This window comes from Arachis duranensis, chromosome 2 (genome assembly GCF_000817695.3).
Source record: "Arachis duranensis cultivar V14167 chromosome 2, aradu.V14167.gnm2.J7QH, whole genome shotgun sequence".
NCBI classification, from domain to species: domain Eukaryota; kingdom Viridiplantae; phylum Streptophyta; class Magnoliopsida; order Fabales; family Fabaceae; genus Arachis; species Arachis duranensis.
In genome coordinates, this window is record NC_029773.3 from 68,754,518 (window position 1) to 68,777,659 (window position 23,142).

At 31.8% G+C, this 23,142-nt stretch overlaps 1 long non-coding RNA gene across 1 annotated transcript; it reads left to right on the plus strand.

The window, feature by feature from the left end:
• The first annotated feature begins 6,471 nt into the window (after nucleotides 1-6,471).
• Nucleotides 6,472-7,506, plus strand: LOC107474783 (uncharacterized). Its single transcript, XR_001589373.3, has 3 exons — nucleotides 6,472-6,730; nucleotides 7,258-7,316; nucleotides 7,402-7,506. It is a non-coding gene; the product is annotated as an uncharacterized LOC107474783 (long non-coding RNA).
• The last annotated feature ends 15,636 nt before the right edge of the window (nucleotides 7,507-23,142 follow it).

The following is a 23,142-nucleotide window of genomic DNA, read 5'->3' on the forward strand; positions in this document are numbered from 1 at the left end:
AATAATATTAGTTATAATAATAACAATAACAACAACATTATTATTATTATTATTGATTCGTCCGAATACTGGGTAGGTCGAGTTTAAGCGCTTCTGGGTAAGTCGTCAATCGCGAGGAAGAGCTTTACGTCGGCCAATGATCAAACACCGCGGCGGGAATACCTGCAAGGGATACTCCGACGCTCAAGTTAGTAATAATCTCAGAAAAGAGAGAGAGAGTAATTAAGTGAGTATGAAAAATGATAGTGGAACCTGATTAAAGCCGGAAATATTAGTTCGGCTTTATAGGGGTTGTTTTACCGTTTTCATGTGGGTCAGTCCTAGTTTGTAGGTTGGTTATGATATTCTGTTTTGGTGCCTTAGGCTTGCTAGGCACGTCTCTTGTTTTCGAATGGGTGAGGCTGTTCCGGTCTGCCTTTTTGCCGAGCATATCGGGCGATTGGTACGGGACCGAGTTTATTGGCTCACGTGCCGAACTTTTTGTGCAACCGAGGATAAGGGTTACGTATCATAGCCCCCAAGCTTGCCTTGGTGTGGACAGGACTAAGGCGAGCTTTCGGACAAAGAGGACCGTAATCCTCGGCTGCCGAATTTGTTTGTTGCTTATGGCCCTTGTAGCCCCCAAGCTCGGCTTGGTTCTGCTTCAGAATGTAAAACGTTTATGGCTTCCTCGTGTTACGCGCCATTGTGAGACATGATTGATGTGAAACTGCTCCGTTTTTCTAGGCACCCCTGTCCATTGGTTTTTGTAGTGGGTTTAATGCTTCTCGTTTCTAACAACATTGACTTAAATGCTCTGGGTTTGTAACCGTTTTGTGCCTTGAGTCATTCGTAGTTTTCATTGCTTCGTTTCCTCATACCTCTCTGTCTCAAGAAAGGAAAAAAGTTTGTGTTTTCTGCTTGACTGGGAATGAGTAAAAAAGGTCAGTGTTAACTACTCCTCTATTTCCCTTTCTCTTCGCTCTTCTCTCTTTCTTGCTTTGTCTCTTGTGATGGAGGACTGTAATGTGGGTGATCTGTACGGTTGGGTGGATCCTAGAATGAAGAGGTATGTTTCCCAGTTTGATGATGAAGAGTCAGTGAGGCTGTTGGGCTCGGATTCTTGGGTCAGGGTGGGTAGTGGTATTAAAATAGAGTTATTACCTTGTGAAAGAGATGATCGAGTATGCCACCGGCGTGACGATTGGTCTTTCTTTTTTATGTACAGTTGTTTATTTACTGAGTTGGGTGTGAGGCTTCCCTTTACCGATTTTGAGTGTGGGGTGTTGTATTGGTTGAACTGTGCTCCAACCCAGCTTCACCCTAATTCATGGGGTTTTGTTCGTGCATTCGAGGTCTTGATGGAACTGTTGGAGTGTCCGCCGTCTTTGAGGCTGTTTTTCTCTTTGTTCCAGGCAAAGGGGGTGAATAGGGGGTTGTGGGTTAATCTTAGCAGTTATCCTTGCCGTACTGTGTTTGGCCTGTATAAGTCCTCGTTTAAGGATTTTAAATCCATGTTTGTTAAGGTTAGGAGTGTTCCTGAAGACTTCCCGTTTTATTTAAATGAGCATTTAGTTGAGAGATTTCCGTTGTTTTGGTGTTCTGAGCCGTATCAAGCTTTGGACGTAGATGATAGGCTGCCTGATGATGATATTGTGATAGATTTTCTGTTTAAATCCTTGGGTCTGAAAGGTTTGTTATCTGTTGCCGAGATGTTGAAATGGGATACTGATAGGCAGGCTGTGTATGATCACATAGGTAATCTATTTTATTGCATTTGTTCTGTGTTGATGTTTTGATATGTTGTTCGTTATCTTGGTTGTTTTCTGATTTGCAGGTGAGAAAGCTCCTGCCATTACCACAGCAAGTTTGAAGCTCTTCTTTAATCAGTGCAAGAAAGGAGAGAAGGAGGTTTCATCTAATGTTGGGAAAGGTCCTGCTGTTTTGATTCATCATGGCCTGGGGCAAAAGCAAAAGAGAAAGAGAGGGCAAGGTCAAGGTAGCCTTGCCGAGGTCTTAGAAGGTAAGGGGGAGTCGTCTATGATTCTGCAGATGGTCGAGTCTGCTTATGAATCTCAGAAAAGACTTCATAGGTATGATGAGAACATGCACGCTAGATCTCTGTGGGCGAAGTTGTATCCTTTTGGGACCATGGCTGATGAGCTTTGTTGTTTTCCGGATGACATGAAAATGATTGACGAGGTTGGCCGAGCTGGTGTTAGCCGATTTCTTCAGGTATAGATTATTTTGTTGTGTTTTGTGAATTTTTGTTGATGCCCCATATTTACTTGTCTTCATTTTCGTAGGTGATTGGTGCCCGGATTGTTTCCATTGGCCGAACTCAAGAACTCGCCCTGGATCGGGAGCAAAATGAGGCTTCTCGTGTAGAAGAGCTGTCTGGGATTATCCAGAAGAAAGTCCAAAAGATAGCCGAGCTTTCTGCCTCCATGGAGAAGAAGGAGTTGGAGTTGGATGATGAGAGGAATCTCCAGAAAACTTCGTCTGAAAAGTTGAAGATCTTGGAATCCGAGAATGATCAGTTCTTTGCTCGGGTCAAAGAATTAGAGGGTGGAATCTATGAAGCTTTTGCTAAAGGTTTTGAGCGTGCTGTTTCCCAGGTCAAGGTGCTATATCCGGAAGCTGATTCTTCAAAGCTTGATGTTATGAAGGTGGTTGTGAATGGTGAACTCATAGAAGATGAGGCTGTTGCTGGAAGTGAGAGTGAGGGGTCAAGCATTGGTGATAAAGCAGATTAGGTTTATAGTTTATGCTTCATTTTGTATATGGTGCAAGAGGTTTTGAACTTGTGAATTGTTTTGGCTTTGTTGAAGGATTTCGAGTACTATCCTTGGTAGTAGTATTTGGGTTTCCTGAGTACGCAACTTGGCCTGACAATGACTGCTTTTTATATAATTTGATGTTTTTCCCAAGTTATGATATGTTGTATTGTGATAATACTTGTATGTGTTGACGATGACCGCAGTCATTTCTTGTATGGTGTATTGTTGATAAGGAGAGCTGTGGCTCTGATATATAAGGGTTATGGTAAAGTGATCCCTCGAGATTCATTTGAGTTTGTTTCATTTGTTTGTATTTTTTTTTTTTGAGTAATGTGCTCAGTATGCGCATTTTGAATTCCGAGTATGAAGCTCGGATTAGTTTGTTCCTTGGAAAAACTTTGACTTGTTTTTATGGTGGAGGTTTTCCGAGAAATATGCTCGGTTCGTAATGTTAGAGATTATAATTAATGTATTTGCAGTTTAAAAAAATGCATTAATTATTTAATAAGTTTATCAATATACATTAAATGTTTTATTAATAGAATATTTTTAAAAATATTGCACCAATGTACATTATATGTAAAAAATTTTAAAACTCCAAATAACATAAAAGTATTGTACCATCTATTTTTTTATTCTATCTATAAAATAAATTATACAAAATTATATTTTACTCTTTAGAATAAAATTCAAAGGTGGATTCTATGGTGTAGAAAGGAAATTGTTTCTACATGTGTAGAAGGATAGGTATCAATGCATTAGTAGTTTATGTTGATGGCTCTTGGATGGGGAAGAATTAATTAGAGTACACAATTGTTGATTCATTGGACCCACAAAAAAAAAGAGAGTGTGTGACATTATATCTGTGTTATAGAGACAACTTATTAGGTTTTTTTATTTTAATAAATTAAATAAATATTTTATTTATTAAAATAAATAATTTAAAAAATTATTACCATGTAGACGAGATATATGTATTTATAAATATAAAAATATATTTTATAAAAATAATAAAAATATTAATAATTTAAATTAGACCAAACTCTTAAAAATAGAACATTTCAATTAATATAGAAGGTGGACGATCTTAACCGTACTACTTCCATCCACCGGCGTTTTTTATTATAATTTACACTAAATCAATTCAAATAATAACAAGGCGGGATTCGAATCCCCAACACTTGCTTAAGCAAACTAGTGAGCTAACCACTAGACCAAGTTCATTAATTAGTTAGTTAAAACCGCCTATTTCTTCTATTATTTTGAAACTGCTCATCTTTTCTATTATTTGAAACTGTTTATCTTTCTTATTATTTGAAATATTCTATTTTTAAGAGTTTAATTTAATTTAAATTATTAATATTTTTTATTATTTTCAAAAGTTATATTTTTATATTTACAAATACACATATCTCGTTTACAGTAAGAAGATATATGAAAATTGAAAAAATACACATATCTCGATACGGATAAAATTATCTCGTTTACAGTATAAACAAGATAAGAGATGCTGATGTATTTTCCTAATAATTTTTAAAATTATTTATTTCAGAAAATAAAATATTTATTTAATTTATTAAAATAAAAAATTCTCACATATTATTTGATTTATTGTTAATAAATATGTATATCACTAATCAAATTAGAATTAAGTCCATTAGATGAAAAAAATTTTGAAAAATAATATTTTTTTAATATTAACCAAAATATTTTTCATAGAATTTAAAAAAGAAAAAGATTTGGAGACTAATTTACTTTCACTCTTAAAATTATTACTATTAAAAACGAAAGAATGTATAATTTAAGTAATAGGTAATTACTATTTATTTACTGTGGTTAACAAATTTAATTTGTTTTTATAATTATATGTCCTAAATATATTACTAATTATTTTTATATTTTTAATATTTTACATGTTTTAATTTATAAATTAAATTGATATTTTACTATTATTAAAGGTATCCCATTTTTTAGAAGAAAATATTTAACTTTGAACAAAAGACTAAATTAGAACGATATAAAATGTTTTAGAACTTAGTTCAAATATTATGGACCAAAACAATATTTTTTCAATTGTAAATTGTTATTTATTTTCAAATATTTAATAATAGGGTAAAATATACTTTTGTCCTTAATGTCCTTAATGTTTTCGATTCATTCAATTACAATTGAAAAAATATTTTATTTTTGTCTAAAACATTTTATATCGTTCTAATTTAGTCTTTTGTTCAAAGTTAAATATTTTCTTCTAAAAAAATGGGATATCTTTAATTATAGTAAATTATCAATTCAATTTATAAATTAAAACATGTAAAATATTAAAAATATAAAAATAATTAGTAATATATTTAGGACATATAATTATAAAAACAAATTAAATTTGTTAAGTACAGTAAATGAATAGTAATTACCTATTACTTAAATTATACATTTTTTCGTTTTTAATAGTAATAATTTTAAGAGTGAAAGTAAGTTAGTCTCCAAATCTTTTTCTTTTTTAAATTCTATGAAAAATATTTTGGTTAATATTAAAAAAATATTATTTTTTTTCAAAATTTTTTTCATCTAATGGACTTAATTCTAATTTGATTAGTGATATACATATTTATGTAAGTTAGTCTCTAAATCTTTTTCTTTTTTAATTTCTATGAAAAATATTTTGGTTAATATTAAAAAAATATTATTTTTTTTCAAAATTTTTTTCATCTAATGGACTTAATTCTAATTTGATTAGTGATATACATATTTATTAACAATAAATCAAATAATATGTGGGAATTTTTTATTTTAATAAATTAAATAAATATTTTATTTTTTGAAATAAATAATTTTAAAAATTATTAGAAAAATACATCAGCATCTCTTATCTTGTTTATACTGTAAACGAGATAATTTTATCCGTATCGAGATATGTGTATTTTTTCAATTTTCATATATCTTCTTACTGTAAACGAGATATGTGTATTTGTAAATATAAAAATATAACTTTTGAAAATAATAAAAAATATTAATAATTTAAATTAAATGAAACTCTTAAAAATAGAATATTTCAAATAATAAGAAAGATAAACAGTTTCAAATAATAGAAAAGATGAGCAGTTTTAAAATAATAGAAGAAATAGGCGGTTTTAACTAACTAATTAATGAACTTGGTCTAGTGGTTAGCTCACTAGTTTATTTAAACAAATGTTGGGAATTCGAATCCCGCCTTGTTATTATTTGAATTGATTTAGTGTAAATTCTAATAAAAAACGCCGGTGGATGAAAGTAGTACGGTTAAGATCGTCCACTTTCTATATTAATTGAAATATTCTATTTTTAAGAGTTTGGTCTAATTTAAATTATTAATATTTTTATTATTTTTATAAAATATATTTTTATATTTATAAATACATATATATCGTCTATATGATAATAATTTTTAAATTATTTATTTTAATAAATAAAATATTTATTTAATTTATTAAAATAAAAAAATCTAATAAATTATCTCTGACACAGATATAATGTCACACACTCTCTTTTTTTTTGTAAGTTTAATGAATCAATAATTGTGTACTCTAATTAATTCTTTCCCATTCAAAAACCATCAACATAAACTACTAATAAATTGACACCTATCTTTTTACACATGTAAAAATAATTTTCTTTCTATACCATAGAATCCACCAAATACAAAAGATAAAAGTCCAAATCCTTTCGATATGCTCGTAAAATACACAGGTGCACTCCAATATTAAAAAAAGATGAGCCAATATATTCGTGGCTGATATTTTGTATTAATATAGGCCGAGTATTTTGACGGCACCGTGGCTCACTCTCCACCATCATCGATCATCTCACCCGCGCTGCTCACTGCATCATTCCTCTCTTCTTCGACGTTCCTCACTCATCTCTTCCTCGCAGCATCACTCATCGTTCATCGCCGCCTCGCTGCTTGGGTCCATCGCCGCCTCTGTTCCTCGTTCGTGGTAAGCGTTCCTCTCCTCTGTTCCTCTGCGATTCTGGATCTGTTGGTTTGAGCCCTCTTCATATGTTCTGGTCGCGCTGTCCCTCTTCTGGCCGCCTGGTTGCTTGAGCCTGTGTTCCTTGCCATTGTTCGTCAAGGCTCGTCGCCGTTCGTTCTGTTCTGAGCCTTGTTCGTTCGTTCTGCTTCGGGATTCTACTTCTGCCTTCATTCTGCTGCTTCTTCTTGCTTCTACTTCTGCTAATTGTTTTTTAAAAAAAATTAGATATTAATTAATTGTTTGAATTATGGAATTCTGCTTCTTTTGTTATTTGACTTAGTAATTGTAATTCTGTTTCTGTTTCCTCTGTTATTATGGATTTGGTTTAGGGTTTGGAAAAAGAGAATTTTTTTCCAAATTTGTGATTTTTTCATAATTTTTTGAAATTTTAGGAATATTTTCTTTAATCGGATATATCCGAAATCCGATCACGGATCGGATCCAACCCCTCCCCTTGATTTTGTTTATGTAAGCCTAAACTTCATTTTCAGTGTTCACCCAGCAGGGGTAGCAAAGTGGAATTATCCAAGAAAGGAAAATAGCTCAACAGGTACGTATATTTTTTACATTTTGATTTTAAATGCAATTCTCCTAACTCCTAAGACATGATTTAATTGCGTTTCTTGGCTTGAAAGAAACTCTTTCGGCCTTGAGTTTCAATTTTGTAGGTTGTACGATCGATTAGGGTTCAACCTCTTACGATTCTTTGATTCAATTTCAGCATTGAATATGGCCATCTCGGAACCCAGCGCCGGAGAATTCTTCCCAGAGAAGAAGAACGTCAGAAACCCTTTAGTCCCCGTTGGTAATTTTTTTTAATTAATTAATTAATTTATTTCTTTTTGCATTGTGTATGATATAGGTTGAGTTTCACGCGTTCAATTTCATTCTGAACATTTCTCGTGCATCTGATCCTTTATTCGTTAAATGCATTGGTGTGAAAGAGTTATTTGATGTATTTGGAGATAAGGAATTACTATGAACTATGTAGGATATGAATTAAGATAGAGCTAATCACCTAGCTACCTTGGAAGATAGATTCAAGGGTTTTTCCATTTGCCGTTTCAATGAATTAAGATATTGACTATGGGAAATGGCTAATTAGTAGAAGGTTCTAATATTTGGAGATAATGAGATATTCCTGATGAATGTTTTTGTTTGAAGATGTATAGGATTATCATGCGGCACTCTCCAGTATGGCATAATTGAGAAACCAATATTTTAACCATTTTTATATTTTGAATCTTGGTGCTCAATTTGTCATTGTTCTTTTGATCCTTAACCTGCTTATTTGCCACTAAGAATGCTTGTATGGCAATTGCTTTTATAAGTATGGGGCATTAGTGCAACAAGTTTACTTTGGGTTTGATGAAAACTAATCAAGTTACTAAGTTGCTGTTGCTAGCCATCAGGGACGGATGGATTTAGATGTAACAGTAAGGCTGCATTTGTTTCTGAGAACAGTACAAGACAAAACACTGAGAATAAGACATCAAGGAACAGAGACACAGAATTTGGTGTTCTTGTATTCTATTTAGTGAAGTAGAACAAATTATGAAAATCTAATTTATTCTTATTTTTTTCATTGAAAAATTTTGAGAAAAATTAAAAAAGAATAATGAAAGAAAAAATGAAAAAAAAGTTATGTCTTTTGTTAGTGGCTATGTGTCCTTCCTGTCAGGATGGACACAAAATACACTAATTCAGTGTCTCTGGGCACAATGTCTCTGTCTATGTCTCATCTGTCAAACACGATTTTGTATCCATGTCTCAGTGCCTGTCCCTGTAAACAAACGCAGCCTAAAAATTGGACGTTGGGGCTTTCACTCTGAAGGGTAAAGGAACTTGTTCGTTTTTTCAAGATTGAAATTGAGATAGACAGTGGGCGTTTTTTCAAGATCCAAATATGTGTGTGTATGTGTGGTCCCCCTTTCCCCCCTTCTCTTTCTTCTTCGTTCCCTCTCTTGATTCTTGGTTATTGGAATTGTTCTTTGTGCTTCTCGTGTCTTACCATTGAACTTCTGTTAATGTTCTTCAAATTTGATAAACTCTGCTTTGTTAATTTTAGGTGCCTTTATTACTGCTGGTGTGTTAACGGCTGGCTTGATCAGTTTTAGACGAGGTAACTCTCATTTAGGGCAGAAGCTAATGAGGGCTCGTGTGGTGGTCCAAGGCGCGACGGTGGCTCTTATGGTTGGCACTGCCTATTATTATGGAGATAATCCTTGGCAGAGTGACCACAAAAAGGAAAAAATTTAAACATTGGAATTGCTTGGTTTCTTGTTGGCTTGTTTTTTGTTGTGAGATGTGGAGTTTGGTCATTTGGGGACCAAAATCCTTCCCGATTTCATCTTACTCAGAAACTTCTTGCAACCCATTACAGTTGAATTATCATGAATGTTCTTTGGTATATTATATTTCTTAACTAATAAGACGAGCGATTCTCAATTGACTTGTAGATGTGGGAAGCAGTGGAATTTTGGGTTTCCAAAGCTCAATCATGGAAGTATGTCAGGGTTTCAGTTGGGATAAGTTCATATATCATCCTAAGAGTCACATTCGTGCCAATAAGAAAATGTCATTTTACATAATTTTAAGTAAATGGTAGGTCATATTTAAAATGTCATTTTATATATAGTTGCGGCATTTCATCAGTATTCAAAGATCTTTTGTTAGTCGGGAGTTTTTGTTTTAATAATACGTTATTAATAATTTGGTTTGAACATTTTGTTCCAGTATAATGAACAAAACTTAAAAGCAGCATGAAATTTTAGTTTATGAATTAGAACTTTTGCACGAGAAGTTTCAAACTAAGTTGAGAAACAGAGATTAATAAAAAAACGATTTAGCTATCCAAACACGTGAGTTATTTGTGAAGAAAGGTTTTATTAAAAAAAAAATTATTTTTGACATATTGTTGGGGGTAAAACAGGGTTATATGTATATTTAATTATGTAATGATATATCAGTAAAAATAATTATTTTTTATATTGATTGCGTAAATAGTCATTAGATTGCACAATTGTGTGAACTATTTTATACGGTCAGTTTATTAAAATTAAACTCTTATAAAAACACATAAATTTCACATTTTTTAATGTATTTGTTTTAAACTTATTAAAGTAAAGTTTAAAAATTTTTATTAAATGATGAGCACATTTTTAGTTTTTTGTCTTGAAATGATGAAAACATTGTGGAGGGAAGTGGGAGTTGGGACATGAAATACATGATGAGCTCATAAACATTGTGCCTGCCCAGTTTAAAAGGAATACTTTTTTTTTGGTGGCCTCACCTCAATGTTATCTTGGGTGACACTACCTGTTATTAGGAAAGAAAAAATAGAATTATTGTTTAACTGGAATTCACCTTTTCAAATTGGATATTGTTCTGGACAAGAATAGTATATTAAGAATCCGGTTAAATGAAATTGATATGTTATCAGCTTAACATAAAGCTAACGTATATAAAAGAAATGAATAGAGTCATAACTCGAAAATCTGATAAATCGTGATACACATATATTTAAGGTTGTAAATGCTTAACGGTTACTTAATGATAGTATAATATAGGGAGAGGGGAACCTCGAGGTAAGCAACATTCTCCTCATGACACTCGTTCTAAAAGCACTACTAACTTAAGTATCGGAGTGCCATTACCGATTTTCCTCCCAGCCTAGTGTTAACGCGGCTTTTGTTAAGGTCTCGGAATCTCGTAAGCTCGTAACCAACCAAAGGTACGGACATTTGACGCTGTCTATGGGGACCTTCAAATGCTTAGCACCATGGCTGATCACAAAGTACAATCAACCATTAAACCAAACACGCCCCACAAAGAAACGCTTCACAAAGATAGGCACGAAACTGATCCCAATACCACGGAAGAACATCAAGTTCCTCTAGTTTTGAGCATCATCAGAACCACAATACCAAAGCTCGACACTTCATCGGCTTGGGACTAGTAGATTATGTCCATGCAATGAATGAGATGCGTCACAAGATGCAAGAACTAGAGCGTAAACTTGCAGAATTTTCGCAATCTTGACGATCCCAATCTCAGAGTCGTACGGCAAGAGGTCGGCGAGACACCTGAAAAAGAAGAACCCCAGAAAGATCCCGAGATCGCCGACGATTCCCTTTGCCAAGAAGGAATAGAAGATAGTCTCCCTGACGTGAGGAAGTACATCGAGATCACGAGAGGCAAGGAAGATCTAATTCCCAGTCTGCCCACTCTAAAAGGAAGCGAACTCTGCAAAGGAGTTCGAGTCCTAAAAGGAAAATGGATTCTTGGGAACACGTAATTATGGGACAAACTCCATTCGCTTCACATGTTCTTCAGGTTAGGTTGCCCAAACACTTTGACAAGCCGACAGATCTTAAATATGAAGGCAAGTCAGACCCTCAAGAGCACATTGACACCTTTGATGCTCGAATAAGCTTGGAGGGTGTGGGAGATGCTATAAGGTTTAAGAGATTTTCGGTTACACTATCTGGACCGGAGATGGGGTTTATTACTTTACCTTCTGTTTCTATCTTCTCGTTTCACGATATCAAGATAAAGTTTCTTGCTCACTTTACTATATGGCGAACTCAAGCCAAGCATCCCATTTCACTACTTGATGTAGAGCAGAGAGTTAGGGAAAGCATCTGATATTACCTGGATCGCTTCAATAAGGTACTTTTGGAGGTTAATACACGAATTCTTGAAGTCGTGTGTCTTTGTCTCATAGCTGAACTGCTTGAAGGAAATTTCAGAAGACATCTCACTTCTAAAGATGTCTAATATATGGAAGAAATCCATCAAATTACTCTAGAATACATGAGGGACGAGGATGTTTCGAGAGTAGTTTTGACAAAATAGAAGAACTGAGCCCCCTCGACTAATAAGGCTGGGAGCTTGGGACAAAATACTCCAAAGTCGCTAGTTCCACATGTGGCACATACATTTTTGGTTGCATCATTGGTAGAAGTTTATCAGCAGATTTCCCATAAAGGTATATTGTCAAAAGCAAGGCAAATTTGGCCCAGAGCTTCGTTAAATAAGTCCTGTAATACCCTACCATATATTGCCTTATGCTTAAATCATAATTCAATTATGGTTTGGCACTGCAACACAAGGTTAAGATATAAATACATATATATAGAAAGGAATATTACACTAGAAGCCTGTGAAAGAATTTAAAACTAAAGGAAAGACAATTCATCAATCGCTCACATTACGTATATATATAAGTGCGTCAGAAGAAGGGTAGACAATTAAAAACTCAAAGAAAGAATAAGAGTAAAGAGACCTATATAAGTATATATATATAAGTATCAACTAGTCTCGGCCCGCAAAGATTAGGCCGGCTAGAGTTACAACAGTAAAACAGTTGGATAGACATAACCTATCTCTCCAAAATACATCATAAGTCTCTAAAGGCAATTAAGTTCTTAGAACAAGTTCATAATATAAGTTTTTCAAAAAGAAGAAGAGAGTCTAAAATTAAAGTAGAATAAAAGAGTCTTCTTTGTATCCTTCTAGATAAACCTCCCACTCACTGAGAAGTGCCGGGGCCTGTATCTGAAATGTAATAATTTCCGAAACGGTGAGAACATCATCTCTTACGGGATTCTCAGCAAAGCAATAATTTCAAATAGAAATTATGTAATACCACATAAACCCGCTAGGCATCCTAATCTCTAGTCACACAAAGTTCAAGCCTAGGGATCTTTCTAATCCGAACAAGGTAAATAAACTAAATCTCAAATATATTAGTGATCTCTCAATCCCAGTTCTCCCTAATACAAGCCATCATCTCTCTCATTATCATAGTTTTCTAATTTCAATAATTTGATACCAAAACTTAGTTTCAATATTATCAATTTATTCTCAATTTTTTCTCAAACCTCAATCACCACATCTCATCAGAAATAACTCTCAATGTCACCACCGCCAGTATAAAGAATCTCTTAGTTGTGCAAACACATACAAGATAATACAAAGAATACATAAATAGAGATAACAAGTAAAGCAATTAGTTCAATTAACATATAGATACAATTATTTAACAAGGCAAGGCAGATACAAGATGCACACTCAAATAATACACACAAATACAAATGATGTATGCCTGTCCTACTAGCCATGAGCTCACGTATTCGTTAAATTGCCAAAACCAGACATATCTGGTAACTAACCCGGATATCGTCTTTCTTGTGCGATCTGAAATATAGTGCCCAACACATTTCAGGATATAGTTTCCGACACACTTTTGGGATATAGTTCCCAACATACTCTTGGGATATAGTTTCTAGCACACTTCACACATCGAGAGAATATAGAACTTGGGATATAATGTCCGTCACACTCTTGGAATATAGTGTCTACTACACTCTTGGAATATAGAACCCGACACACTTCACCAACAGAAAGAGAAACATGAACAAGCGGAATTTCATCACTATCCTTGCTCAGGCTACAACCACAAGTCAACAATTGTCTCAATTCCATCCTCAAGCAAGCAGGACAAAACAACAATTCTTACGTCTACCCAGGAAGCTCATATACCACCTGAGAGCAAGCGGAACAGAACCGCAATCTTTGCATCTACGCCAAAAGCTCAAATATCAATCAAGCTCATTCTCTTTCTCCACTCATATCAACTCAATCTCATCATTCAATCATATCAACTAATTCTCATCATTCAGTCATATCAACTCATTATTGTCATCCAATCGTATCAACTCATTCTCATAATAGAAAATAGTCATCAGAAGTGAAAAAGCAGAGTGCAATAGGCAAAACAGTTAAAAATTACATTTTTAGCAAAATAGGACGTTGGTGGTATTCATAGTATGCGCACAAAAAACATTCAATTCTGGAAATTCCAGTTGTGTGTACGCATGCCTCGTGCGTATGAGCAATTTCGTTTTTGTGTGTGCCTATGAAACTCGCAAGAAATCATTTCACTTCTGTTTCACCCGTCATGCGTACGCATGACCTCAACTTTCTACAACCTCTGCAAAATTTAGTTTTAAACTCCCAAATTTAAATTCTCATAACTTTTTCTACAAAATTCTGTTTTTCTTCATCTTTAAATAATTTTAAAAATCTTTCCACTAGCTTTAATTTAAGATAAGTCTCATTCAAATCCGAACACTAAGTACCAAGTTAAGGCCCGTCAAAGGTGGCTAAAAATATGTTTTCACAAAATTCTCATAAGGCAAATTCTTTGATATAAATGAGGGGGATAAATCTATATGTGTAGATTTGTGTTAGAAGAATGTTTAATGGATAAGTGTCCTTTGAAGAAATCAACCTATGTGGCTATTAGATGGTACATTACCGCACACCAGCAGCCCTACTTTCTTGTGTCACTATATAAAATTGCTATTTTCAAATATATTGGACTTTCTTTTTTATTTTTCTATAATAAAATTACTTCTTTTTATTTTTTTATTTTAGTGAAGTCCATCGATTTATTGAACTTTATTGTCACAAATTTAATTAATATTGTTAATTTCTAAAACTCTAAAAGCAGGTTTTAGATCACTAAATTAGTTAAATATTGAATAGTTTAACTGAAAAATAATTTTAAGATAATTTGTTGTATTTAAAATGTACGAGAAAAAACTATTTTAAATAGTATAATTGCAAAATAGATATGGATGATCATTTATATTATTATTTAATATTTTGTAATTAAAATTAAATTGGTAAAATTATTATAATAAAAAAGTATATTTTTTATCCTTAAAATCTACTAAAATTTTTTAAAATACCCCATTATTTTAATTTATTTCAATTTTGTTCCAAATATTTTTTATTTGTATCAAATAGCTAATTTTTAAAAAGTTTAGGACTAATCTAACAATAATACATAATATATAATTATAACTAATTTGTTTATATTGAAGGTTGTTCTTATAAAAATTGTTACTGAATTTGTCTTAATTTTTTTGAAAAATTAGCTGTTAGAAATATATTTGATACAAATTAAAAATTTTTAGAATAAAATTAAAACAAAATAAAATTTATGAGTATTTTTAAAACTTTTAACAAACTTCATAGACAAAAAATTATACATAAAAAAAAACATTTACTTACAATCATAATGCTTAAAATATTATTTTAGCTTATAAGCTAATTTTTAGTTTAAAATTATCAATTTTGATTAAACAAATTTATTTAACAAAAAAGAAATTCCAATTTTATACAAACTTAAACATACATAGGATTTTTAACATCAAAAGTATGGCACAACCGAAAAAAAAGATTAAAAGTAGAAAAAATATTTTTTATTTGTTTCTTTTAAAACTAGTAAATTATTGGATCAAATGAAAACAAATAAAATTGAGGTCATGCCCTATTTTTGATGTTGAAAATTCTATGTATTTTAAGTTCGTACAAAATTGAGACACTTTTTTGTTAAATAATATTTTATAATCAAAATTAATAATTTTAACTAAAAATAAGCTTATAAGCTAAAATAATATTTTAAGTATTATGATTTTAAGTAAATGTTTTTTATGTATATTTTTTCTTTATGAAGTTTGTTAAAAGTTTTAAAATATTCATAAATTTTATTTTATTTTAATTTTATCCTTAAAAGTTTTTATTTTGTATCAAATATATTTCTAATGATAATTTTTCAAAAAAATTAAAACCAATTCAATAATAATTTTACAATAACAATCTTCAGTACAAACAAATTAGTCATAATTATATATTATGCATTATTATTAGATTAGTCCTGAACTTTTTAAAAAATTTAACTGTAAAAAATATATTTGATACAGATCGAAATTTTTAGAATAAAATTAAAATAAGTTAAAATAGTGGAGTATTTTAAAAATTTTTAGTAGATTTCAAAGACAAAAAATATACTTTTTTTAGGTTTAATTACTCTGTTGGTCCGTATAGTTTCACGAAATTTTCAATTAAGTCCTTATACTTTTTTTCCTTTTAATTGGGTCCCTATATGTTAATTTTTTTTTAATTTAGCCCCTACCGTGACAAAAATGTCTAAAATAACATAATATTCTATTAAAAAAATAAATATTCTCTCTTTTAGGATAGCAGGACACTCTTATATTTTTAAAATTCCAAAAAAACCCTTCTCACTTCCACACTCACATATCCTTAGCCCTAACCTCTTCATCGAGCTCTCTCTGGATCTGCCGCACGGTGCTCTCTCGCCGCGCCTCCTCCTCTCGGCGTTCCTGTCGTGCCGAACTTCCATATCCATGCTCTTGGTGACACTACCAATGGCTGCAATTCCACGGGTCCTCACTTCAATCCTCTTAACAAACACCATGGAGCTCCTGCCGATCATCACCGTCATGCTGGTGATTTGGGTAACATTCTTGCAGGCCCTGATGGTATGATTTTTTATAAATTCTTTTTATTTTCTCAATTCTTTCTATCAATTGATTTTTCTCCTAACAACACATTTTGTTCTTTTCTCATTCAGGGGTTGATGAGATTTCTATCACAGATTCATAGGTAATTACTCAACTAAACTTGGTTATTACTGTAGTTGTAGAATTCAAATTTGACATCTTTTTTGTTGTATAATTCACATTTCAATTTGATAAATGAACCCTTAATTGTACTTATCTCTTTCAACTTTAAATGTAGTTCAATTGGATCTAGAATGCTTTAGTTCTTCTTTCTGATGCCTTTTCGTTCTCGATGTAGATTCCGTTGAGTGGAGTGCATTCCATACTTGGCAGAGCGGTTGTTGTGCATGCTGATCCTGATGACCTTGGAAGGGGGTAAGATAGGCAAGTAGTTGAACATGTCAATGTGATTTACTCTTCTTTTACTCCATAACTGTTACTACTCTTGGATTATTTTTCCTTAATATTGAGATGTTGAAAGAGAATTATTTTTTGTTTGATTGATAATTAAATTATGTCGGCATGTTAACAGCTCTTTATTTCTCGTAGGAATTGAGCCCTAGACTTTCGTTCAGAGGTTAGGAGAAGCTGTTTTCATTCCAGCAAGTTGTCCTCACCAAGTCAGAAATATGAAGGTAAGAACATACATGATGCATTAGTGATTAGTCACATCTTTAGTGTATTGAGTTGTTTCTTTATATATCTGTAATATTTTAATTCAATAAAAATGTAAAGAATTTTTTTTGTGAAGTGAGCCGGATGAAATCACTAATCATATTCAAAATAGTTATCCCACAACCATTCTAGCCATCACGCCAAATCTGGAGGATAATATTACAACTTTAAATCTAGGAATAGAACCAGAAATCGGCTTCTCGAAAGGCCTATTTCTGCTTATTAAGAATTTGTTTTTCTATATCAGTAGTTTATTGTCACTAACAAATTTGTTTAAATTTAATAGTTCCAGCATGAACTTTACGTGTCCTTCATATTGCGAGCTTAATAGTTTTTTGTTGGTGTATAATGTAAATGCTTTACACTTTTTGAATTGCTGTGTTATTTACACCATGTGAAGAAAATTACAGTACACACAATGAAAGATGTGGTTGAAAATTTGGAGAAAGTACGGTTAGTGTTTGCGATCTTTACTCCTATCTGGTTTGCATTGTGATGCATGCATGATTTGATTACAATATTCACTTTGATAAGGCATTGTTAGATTATTGTTTCTAGGTTCATGAATCATGACTATGAATATAAGTTTATTATTTGATTTACTAAATTGGTGATTTTTATACATGTCTGGAAAAAGTGAGGTTCAGGATGGTTGCATATATTTACTATGAACTGAAGTCTGCTCTCTCTGCTCTCTCAGAATTCTTCTCGGTTCAAAATCGTCTATTATCAATGTTATTATTGATCTCTATACTAGTTCAAGGAGTGGGAGGCTGTAACACATTTTCAGATTTTAAATTTCAATAACACAATTTACATAGTCTTGTGGTTTTTTATTATGTACCATGATATGATAAAGACAAATTATATTCTATGAATCCACACGAATGTAAAATGTTACATTATCATAATGAATATTTGAAGGATGAAAATTGAATTTTATATATGCTTATTACTATTATTTCTATTTCATTTTATCCATTCTTTTTTTTAGGTTCTTAAGATAAGGTATTTTGAAAGTAAAAAAAAAAGAGAAGGTATTTTTGGTACAATTTGTATATAAATAAGTAAAAGAATGATAGTGTCAAAATAAAATGGATTATAAGAATATTTTTCATGTCTTAGAATCATTGAATAGGGATTATAGGAATATCTTTCATTGAATATTTATAGTTTCACCGAATTTTCAATTAAGTCCCTATATTTTTTTTCAATTAGGTCCCTAAGGGTATAAAAGTAATTTCACAATTCACTAACATTTTTTTGACGTTTAACGTTAATAGGGACTAAATTGAAAAAAAAATTAATGTATAGAGATCCAATTAAAAGGAAAAAAATTATAGGGACCTAATTGAAAATTTCGCGAAACTATAGGGACCAACAGAGTAATTAAACCTTTTTTTATTATAATAATTTTACCAATTTAATTTTAATTATAAAATATTAAATAATAATATAAATAATCATCCATATCTATTTTGTAATTATACCATTTAAAATAATTTTTTCTCATACAATTTGAATAAATAAATTATCTTAAAATTTTTTCAGTCAAATTATCCAATATTTAACCAATTTAGTGACCTAAAATCTGCTTTTAGACTTTCAGGAATTAATAATAAATTAAATTTGTGACAATAGAGTTCAATGAATCGATGGGTTTCACTAAAATAAAAATAAAAAATAAGAAGTCATTTTATTATAGAAAAATAAAAAAGAAGTCTAATATATTTGGAAACAGCAATTTTATAACGACACAAGAAAGTCGGGGCTGCTGGCGTGCGGATACTGTGTTTAGTAAGTACAAAAGTTGCAAAAGCTTCCACTTGACACCTACTCCTACTAATACAGCTATCATCTAATAGTCATATAATTTGACTCCCTCAAAAGACACTTGTCCATTAAATGCTCTTCCAACACAAATCTACACATGTAGATTTGTTCCCCTCGTCTATACCAAAGAATTTGCCTTCTCATAATACATCAATTTCATAAATTCAAAATTCAATTCAATCATACACCATTCTAAAACCATTTATACACATTCTAAACACTCATCCATATATTCTCAACCATTCCAAGCCTAAATCAACTCACTTCCAACTTATTTAACATATTCCATCAACATATCTATATCCATCAATAACATACAACATATATATATATACAATAATCAAATAATCTCATTCTCATACAACAATTCACACCACTTAACTCAACGTACCACATAGGAGATTCCTCACCCTATCAGGGCCTCTGGCCCAATTTACACAATTTACAATATTCATACACCTAATTCTCAATTAAAACTTCAACATACATACTTATTTTCATGCAATATAGCACCAACATATATCACAATATCCAATTGTAATAATATCATATAGCATTTTTCAATACATCAAAACTCATTATTTTCACTCTCAATTTTCATGCCAAAACACATCAACCAACTAAATACTGATACTAACCATTATTCAAGCATATCAACAATCAATTTCATTCAACTTATCCTTGGGGCAAGTAACCCAGGTTTTCACATAACCTTATATAATACCTACTCGAAACTATCACCCGTACCTTAATGTCGCAATTCCAAGCTTCCAAGCTTTTTTTTTCAAAGTTTCACGAAGCCAAGCTTCCAATTACTCAATCTAACATCATATTATATAATTTGACACAATATTAAAAACCAAGATTTTTATAAATTTATGAACCAAGAGGAGAAAAGAATTTCTTACCTTTATCCACTGAAATTAGTGATAGATACCACCAAGAACATAAGCTAGAGAACCCCCTATAACATCAAAATCACAAAAAATATTCAATACACAAACTAAAAATACAATTTCAGCTTTAAATGAGAAACTGGGGTTGGAATTTCGAGTTACTCATCAAACTATTTAGCAAAAGTTATGGACAATTGAAAGTTGAAGGAAGCTAGGATTTCATCCGTCTCTTCTCTTTTCTCTCATTTTCAGGTCTCTCTCACTAAATGGAGAGAATGGTGGCTGAAATCTCATTTAGTGTGTATGGGGCTTGGACCCGGTAAGGCCCAATTTAATTTCTTCAGTTTGTAGGCCCAATTTAATTTCTTTAATTTGTTGGCCCAATTTTGGGCCAAAACTTTTAAGATAAGCGTTTAATTTGCACCCTAAATATTTTTAGTTTCTCCAAATTATAAATATTAAACCTCTAATTCTCTTTCACTCTTATTTAATTTATTTATTAGTTATCAATTAATTATTTAGTATTTTGCAGAGTTTTATAAGTCCCAATACTATGATTATCATAAGTCTTATGGTCATCAGACAGAGGACTGTATAAATCTGAAAGATGCTTTGGATCAAGCTATTCAAGAAGGAAAGCTTCCTGAAATCGTTTAACATGTTAGGCTGCCTAGATGACACCACGAAGATGAAGATCGAGAAGCTAGGAACCCTAGAAATGCTAAGCATACTGAAAACCAAGACACTAATCAAGTATTGGTCAATGTGGTGGTGGAAAAGAATGGATTTGTAAAATCCAAGAATATAGTTAAGAACGACATTAAGATTGCAAGTTTTGAAGTGTTGAGGGTTCAAAGTTTCTCAAATGTTCAATTTACTGCGAAAGATTTGTAGCATGCCACATTTGATGATAATGAGTCTTTAGTGATTGTAATATCCTTAATATCAAAATATCATATTTCCGTCTGTGCCACTCTGATAGCGAGAATATTACGACAACTTCTATATACTTAATAATAAAATAAGAACTTTTAACTTAAAACCATATAAACTTTTGTTTCGAAAAACTAGAAATACTTTTTCTTAAAAACGTGCGTACATACATGCAAAACTAATCACAACACTTATAAGAATAGAGGCGAGGAAAAAAATAACCAACTTAATACAATAATATTCCATAAGCAAAAGCACAATAAAGTCTTCATAAGTTTCTTCGTACATTTATTGAAAAGATAAGGCTGTAGGGATGAGAATCTAACCACATGGTCTCACCGGAGGAGTTTCAAAATTATCATAAGAAGATACATAAAAGAAAGTTATTTTCAATCGTAGTGATCATCACTCATCTTATGAATCTTTTTTAAAACTAATGGTTTAACATCGAAATATCCAAAATCTTTTCGAAAATAATTAGTTTATTATCCAAAATCCAAAACTTGTATTTTTATTATATAAATCTTAAAAGTTACCTAAACTGTATGAATAACCAACGTGTTCCAAGCATAGGTTCATTAAGTCTATACTGAACTAACTTGATTTTTCATACTCTGCTAAACCTCAAACACAAACTAATCATGGCCTCTGTCCCATCACAAAATCAATCATGGCCTTTGATCCAAGTAACTCAAATCAACACCCTATTCACCACAATCCAACCAGCCATTCATAATCACAATTAATGGAGTTCAAGCAAAATCAAGAGCAATTACAACAAGTATGACAATTAGCAGCTAAACTAATCATTCACATAGGCAAACCAAATACAATATGCACACCTAAACAATGTCACATAGATGCACATGCATGCCTATCCTAATGACCATGAGCTCACGTGTCGGTTATACTGCTAGAACCCGACACATCTGATAACTAACCCAGCATTGTCTTTCTGTCGTGCATCCCAAGAGGCATTATCCCAGACTTATCACATGCCGGTCTAAGAGGGATTAGTGACATGTCACCTTCTTCTGGAGGCATTACTCTAAGAATTGCGAGCCCGTCCACTCTTACGATCAGAGAGAATGGCATCCTTAGGAGGCATACCCCGAACTTAACACATGCCAGCCTAAGAGGGATTAGTGCCCCATCACCTTCTCATGGGACCCATTATACTTTTTTCAACTAGGATATAATGTCCATGCACACTCTCGAAATATCGTGTCTGACGCACTTTTCTCAACTGGGATATAGTGCCCTGCATACTCTCGAGATATCGTGTCTGGCACACTTTTCAATCACAATCTAACTCATCTTTATCCCGATTTTCAAATCATTCTTGACCCATTTAATTTCAATAACAAAATACATTTAATCCACATCACGCCAAGAATCACCCTTTTCTCAAATCGTTTTTCTTTAAAACCAATACCACTTTTTGTAATCTCTGTCAAAACCTTCAAAACAACTTCAATCTAAACCGGTTCTTTTTCATAAACTTATTTCTCACTTAACCAAAATCCTCGAACTAACTTCAAAACCATTTTAAGTTTAAACCTTTTTTAAAAAGATTTAAAAATCATTTGTTCTTAAAAATCAATCACTTTAAATTAGGATTTGTTAATTATTCTCTAAGACAGAGTCTCAAGACTTTAGGGGGGCGACAACTAATCTCATTACTTTAAATTCATTAAAATTCTTAAATCATAGCTTCTTCAATCAAAATCAACTAAGTAAGGTTTTCAAAATAAAGCCTCTGACTTTTATGTCAGCGTGAAACTTAACACTTTAAAAGTAGCTTTCTTTCCAAATTCATTCTTTTTAAAATAGTTAAATTTTTTATTTCACTCTTTTCTAGAATTTCAAATTAACATCATTATAAAATCATCTTTATTTAAAACAAGTTTCTAGAACCAGTTTCAATTTCATTTCTAAGTTTTAAACATTCTCAAGAGACTTAGAAATCATTTTGTTGCGCCAAATCAAAATCAAATATCTTAAATTCACTTAATACTTTTCAAAACATACCCCTTTAATTAAAAGTAATCAAATGAAACTCATTTTATTTAACCAATTTCCTAAAATTATTTTAACTTCACTTTTAAGCTTAAAACTCTTCCCAAAAGATTCAAAACTATTCTTACATACCGATCGAAATCTCAATTGAAACATAATCGCTTATTTTGGAACAATTGCTTTAAAATTCATTAAGAACACCCCAAAATTACAATCTTTTCTATAGTTAATCAAAATAAAATAAAATAATTCTTCAACCCAAGTTTTCCAAACAACACTTCAAATAAAGTCTCTAATTTTTATGAAAATTTTGGCAGCACCTTCCCTAATCCGGACTTTACAACCCTTACAGGTTCCATCAAAACCACATTTTTCAAACCATTCTCAACCATTTTCAATATCAAACCATTTTCAAATATCAAATCACTTCTAATATCAAACCATTTTAACATCAAAACATTTTCAAGTTCACACCAATTTCGATATCAAATCATTTTTAAATATCAAACCACTTCCAATCTCTACCATTTTCAATAAATCAAGAAAAACCAATTTAACAAAGTCAACCAACAAACCAGAATATACAGCCTACTCAAACAGTCAATAAATCAATCAAGTAAACAATTATATTCATCCAAAG